Here is a 5,789-nt window from a genome sequence, read left to right on the forward strand (position 1 = left end):
TGTATCATCAAGTTCATGCATAAAATCAACCAACTCGTCAAGATTACATGGGCTTTCTCCAAGAGAAATTTCAATCTTCCTTTTTACAGCAGGTCTTTCCTCCCCACCGGAAGAGATTGTTGCATTTGGACTAGGTTCCTCTGAGTTCCTATCAACCAAAATGTCAGTACCCTCCTTCCTTGCATTTAAACGTGTGCCTGATACTGTCACGCTTATAAGTGGCCGGGGATTGGAAGAGGAACTTGCAGCAACATCATTTGGATTATTTTTCCGCTTCTAAAAAAATAGCATAAATAATATCAGTTAGTAAATAGTGGTGTTGGCGCATAATAGTAAAAAAAAGGTATACGTATATATATTACCTGTTGCAACCAAGGTGGCGGGGCATTGTTATCCAAGTGGTAACCTCTTAAGATGTCCCTCCAATGATTCACTGTCGGCATTTCTCTCACCTCAATAGCTGCAAGATATTCCTCTTGCCGTTCATCAGACACCCTCTTTACTACGACAAGATCCCCTTCCAAAATCTTGCGAGAAAAAATATGTTTCTTCCCATTATTCACATATTTGGCAAGCCTTTCTTCATAGGAATCTTGCCCGTGCATGTTACCTTGACGAAGCTGGCCTAGAACGCTGGTGAAAGGTTGGGTGAAAATGGTCCACCAGTTTGTCCATGCCACTGAGGAATTGCCCATAAAATCTTTGTTGGGAATGTAGTGAGGCTGTTTCGGATTCGAGTGCAATAAATGCCACCAGTGTGCATAAGCAACACTAATGTCATCTATTATATATAAACTGCGCAATGGAGTATATGGTACTTGCTGATCCAATTTGAATTGTCGAGCCACCCGGTCGGGATGATACGGCTCAACAATGCACAAGTCGTCATCATAATCGGACCTTCTCCACGGTAGCATCCCTCGATGGATGGAAATGGTGAATGCTTTTTGCAGCCAACGAGTGCTAGCCAAGTCAGAGAAATTTGAGGGGTACCACACAATACTCTTGTGTTTCTCGAAGAAATCGTGCGCCTTTTCAGGGCTAAAATCGTGTGGAATCCTAAACATAGTCCCCACCATAGATAATTTCCCTGGACAAAGCTTAGGAGTTGGAAATTTGCTCACTTTTGCTCGTTTACCAAATACATTCTTCAGATAAACCCCCATCCAGCCGATAATGAAATGGATGGGCCATCCCCTAATCCGGTAGCAGGGTCCTACAGGATGGGTGCTGATGCGACGAAGCGAAAAAATAGATAGAACAAAGTGCTGGTGGAGCTAATGAAATTCGACGTCCTAGAGCGATCCAGGACGCCATCACAAGGACGCCAGCGCGAATGTAGGCTCCCGCGCCAATGACAACAAAGTAGCACAACCAAACAACAATGTACGCCGCGACATACAAGCGGACCTCACGAAGAGACGCGAAAGGAACGAAATGGTCTCGCCGGTTGTGAAAATAGTCACACCAGACCTGGAAAGTCACGTGGCCGCCATTGTTCTTGGCAAGCTGATCATGTGCGGATAATAGGTCCGGTAAGAAGTCAGGGAATTGGCAAAGGGAGGGGTCTAGTGCATGTTCTGGTGGGATAAATTCTTCATATAAGTCTCCATCTAGAGGAAGACCAGCCATTTGATACATATCAAGGAGTGTAATAGTACGTTCACCACATGAGAATAGGAACGTGTTGGTTTTTGGATTCCATTTTTCTAACAGAGATCTTAGCAAGGCAGGTGAAATAGAATAATCACCCAAAGAGCAGTAAATAGCTCCACAAAGGTAATCTGAACCTTCACCAAGCCCTTTTAGGGAAAAAGAATGATTTCGTAAAATGTTTGCCCCCCATTCATTATAGCCTGAAGGACGTGGCATATACTCAATATCATGACGTTCCCAAGTCAGACCTTTGGATACCATCCTAGTACCCAGACATAAAGCTGTATCAGTTCGCGGTGAAGCCGCCAATGGGTAATATGAATAAGCTAGTTTGGACTGTCTCGCTCGCCAACCGCGAGGACCGTTGTCGAGTTCACCCTTTGGTATACTTATAGCTTTAACTATGGGGCAGTCTTGGTCATCGGAGCTAGGTTCATATAGTTTCTGTTGCTTGGCTAGCTCGACAAGGGATAGTCGATGTGAGGGAACCGTGCGCGATTTCTGCGCCATCTCTATACAAAAGAATATACGTGTGTCGGTACAGGTACAAGTTGTGTTCAAAACAATAAAATAAATGAACCATGGTAAACGAATGGAAATTTTACCACGGAGGCGATAGCCCGAGCGAAGCCAGCCCTTGATGAAGAAGAAAGGATTTGCACTCTACAAAAAAAGGATGATGATTGTTAGTGCTAAAAAAATTATGCAAAGGTCAAATATCAGCAAAATGAATTATCCTCCAAAAAAAGAGAGATACATGCATAAAGCCCAATCTAGGATTTCTGGAATGTCAGCTTTGAAAGGGTTGATAGATGCAAAACTTTGAAAAAAAAGTTTATATATGCAGAACTTTGAAAGAGTTGATAATTCTTGCATCAAATAAAGGGGGGCTTCATTGATCTCGCAGTTTGTACGTCGGACCAAGTCCATATAAACTTGCCGGCACGTCAATTGCGAGAAAGATATATGTGTGTAGCTTAAAAATGAGCTCTACAGTTTGTACGTCGGACCAAGTTCATATAAACTTGCCGGCACGCCAACTGTGAAGAAGATATAAGTTTGCATCTTTAAACGACCATCTTTTAAATAAATAAATAAATAAAACATTGATCTCACAGTTTGTAAGTCGGGCCAAGTTCATATAAACTTGCCGGCACGCCAACTGTGAAAAAGATATACGTGTGATCTTTAAACGAGCATCTTATATAAACTTGGAAAGAGTTGATAATTGCCGCATGAATAAAGGGGAGTTTCGTTGATTCTATGACATATCTCACAATTTTTACGTCGGGCCAAGTTCATATCAACTTGCCGGCACGCCAATTGTGAGAAAGGTATACATTTGATCTTTAAAACGAGAATTTTAAGTATAAAAAATATTGATCTCTACAATTGTACGTCGGACCAAGTTCGTATATAACTTGCCGGCACGTCATTGCGAGACCAAATTTCCGCATATATACGGGACAAGATGCACAGGCATTCATGGCCTAAAGGAGGTTACGTGCATGGGTTCATCTATAAATTATTCATCCAATCTCTGATGCTGGTATGTGTATAAAAAGAAAAAAAAAGACAGTAGGTATAGTACCTAAAGAGAGAGCAGGTATACGCCCGAAACTAAAATATAGTTGTTTTGCCAGATTGTACCTAAACCTTCCTGCAATATTGAAGGAACAAAAATTAAGGGGCAATCAGAAGACGTAAATCATGCACGTAGATGTCTATCTGAATGAACTAAGTACAAACTTACCAACGTAAGATCTGTGCTTCAGCGGCAGATGCTAATCTTTTTCATACAAAGAAAGGAAGGGAGTCAGAGATGAGAATCATCCGAAAGAATGATGAGAAAAAGACAGTTAATGAGTGCACATCATTGCGTACCCAGTAGTCCAAAGAATAGCAGGTCAATCATAAGAAAGATCTGGACTTTGGGTTATGCGTGAGGTAAATAGAGTCCCCTTGCCAGACGATAGGAAGAAGATATATATAAGGAAAGGTATGTGCTCCGGCCGGACGCAACTACAACTACATGGCGGAAGGCCAGCGTCTTGTAACAAATTTTGAAGATTGAGTCCTTATCCAACGAAGGGACTAACAAACTTTCAAAAGGCAGGGCTAGATAAATATCAAGCTGGATATTTTAACAAAATAAGTGTGTCGCCCACACTAAGAAAAACGTTCGCGATATATATATGAAACGGAATATGTCTACATATATTTTCGTCTACATATATTTTCAAGTTCTGAAAGTGAATCAGAGAAATATTCTCTTCCAAAACTTGAGGGGCATCTGTTGACACGGAATTTCGCCAAAGTAAAGTATGGTGCAATAGCTATTATAAAAATATAAATTAATCCGAGTGGCAAAAATGATGAATCACCCAATGGGAAGAGCAAATGACTTTGTTTAACTTTGACTGCTTACTAGAAAATAGCAGGCGCGGAAATAAAGGAATGAGCCAAATATCAATATATAATTGTTGAGCACTTACATTGGCTTAGAATATGAAAATATCGGGTATTCACAAACTTGGTAAAATGAATAAAATCTCCATAAAAGGTTTTATTCTCGATGAAATAATAACCATGAGACGCAAGATTATAGACGGCGCTAATATCTTCACATATTAGACCGCGTGAAATGTCAACATAAAATCATCGCGGGCGACGCTTATTTCCCAAATATTAAACCATGCAATATACATGGGCATTATTTCATCGCCGCTAATAAAATATCACGGCGACATAGGAAAAGAGACGCACGTCATTCCTAATGAAATATGGGTATGAGGGATATAACGCCACATAAAAAATACATTTTCGATGTATTTATATACGACATGTCACACTAAGAAAATAATCCTCAATGTCACATTAATAGTTGATTAAGCCTAGCCCAATAAAATATGCTGGATGACGCCAAGGCCCATAGGTTAATTAGTAAAAGAAGGGGTTTAGCCCACATGAGCTAACCACGTACGTAACTTGCTAGCCAAACCACACAGTTGGAGAAGTTAGTGATTAAACAAATAAACAAAAAAGGAGGCAGCCCCACGCTCACACGATCTCACCCACGAACTAGAGAACGTGGGTGCATCCCTCTGTTGCTCCCTCCTATAAATACCTCCAAAGGGACTGCTCTTGGCGCTCTCTTTTTCCTGATCGCTCCGCTGCGCTGCCGCACACTGCTGCTCTTTTTTTCTTGATCGCTCCGCTGCGCTGCCGCACACTGCTGCTCTCTTTTCCCCCGGCCGGCCGCTGCTGCTCTGCTGCTACTTTCCCTGCTCATATTCTTGATCTCTGGCCTCACGCTGCTGCTGCTGCTACAAGGCCGTCGTCCGGTCAAAAGCCTGAGAAAGGTAGACAAGGTGGGCATCATGATTCTCCTCTAATCTTCTTGCTCCTCCCTATATCTCTCATCATGTTCATCTTTCTCCTTGGTTGATCATTGTGATACAAACCAAGGAGCATGCCCATGTGTCCTCATCTTGACATCTTGCCTTGGCTGATCATCGCGATACGAGCCAACGTGCAATTATGTTCGGGAAAGGAAAATTTGTCCTTGGTTGATCATCGCGATACGAACCAAGGAACATATCTCACGTATTTTCATCTCGACATTTTTTCCTTGCCTGATCACCATGATACAAGCCAAAGTGCGAATATGTTTAGGAGAGGAAAATTTGCCCTTGGTTGGTCATTGTGACACAAGCCAAGGAGTATTCTCCATATATCTTCACCTTGATATTTTGCCTTGGCTGATCATCGTGATACGAGCCAAAGAGCACTTATATTTAAGAGAAGAAAATTTGTCCTTGGGTTGATCATTGTGATACAAACCAAGGAGCATTCTCCATATAGCCCCATCTTGACATTTCCCCTTGGTTGATCATCATGATACAGGCCAAAGTGCGAATATGTTTAACAACAACAAAAATACTCGTTGGCGGATCATTGTGATACAAATCAAGGAGCATACACCATATAATTTCTTCTTGTAATTTTTTTGCCTTGGTTGATCATCGTGATACAAGCCAAAGTGCGATTATGTCAAAGAGGATAAATTTCACTCCTTGGTCGATCATGGCGAACCAAAACTAAGGAGGATATATTTTCCCTTCCATCATAGA

The 5,789-nt window shown here is 41.6% G+C and overlaps 1 long non-coding RNA gene across 1 annotated transcript; it reads right to left on the reverse strand.

The window, feature by feature from the left end:
• Positions 1 to 1,432: 1,432 nt before the first annotated feature.
• LOC123175839 (uncharacterized) lies at positions 1,433 to 3,666 on the reverse strand. Its single transcript, XR_006488187.1, has 5 exons — positions 3,541 to 3,666; positions 3,410 to 3,445; positions 3,248 to 3,316; positions 2,262 to 2,319; positions 1,433 to 2,168 (listed from the first exon to the last, which is right to left on the reverse strand). It is a non-coding gene; the product is annotated as an uncharacterized lncRNA (long non-coding RNA).
• Positions 3,667 to 5,789: the final 2,123 nt, after the last annotated feature.

The sequence above is a fragment of the Triticum aestivum genome, unplaced genomic scaffold, assembly GCF_018294505.1.
Source record: "Triticum aestivum cultivar Chinese Spring unplaced genomic scaffold, IWGSC CS RefSeq v2.1 scaffold104823, whole genome shotgun sequence".
Lineage (NCBI taxonomy): Eukaryota > Viridiplantae > Streptophyta > Magnoliopsida > Poales > Poaceae > Triticum > Triticum aestivum.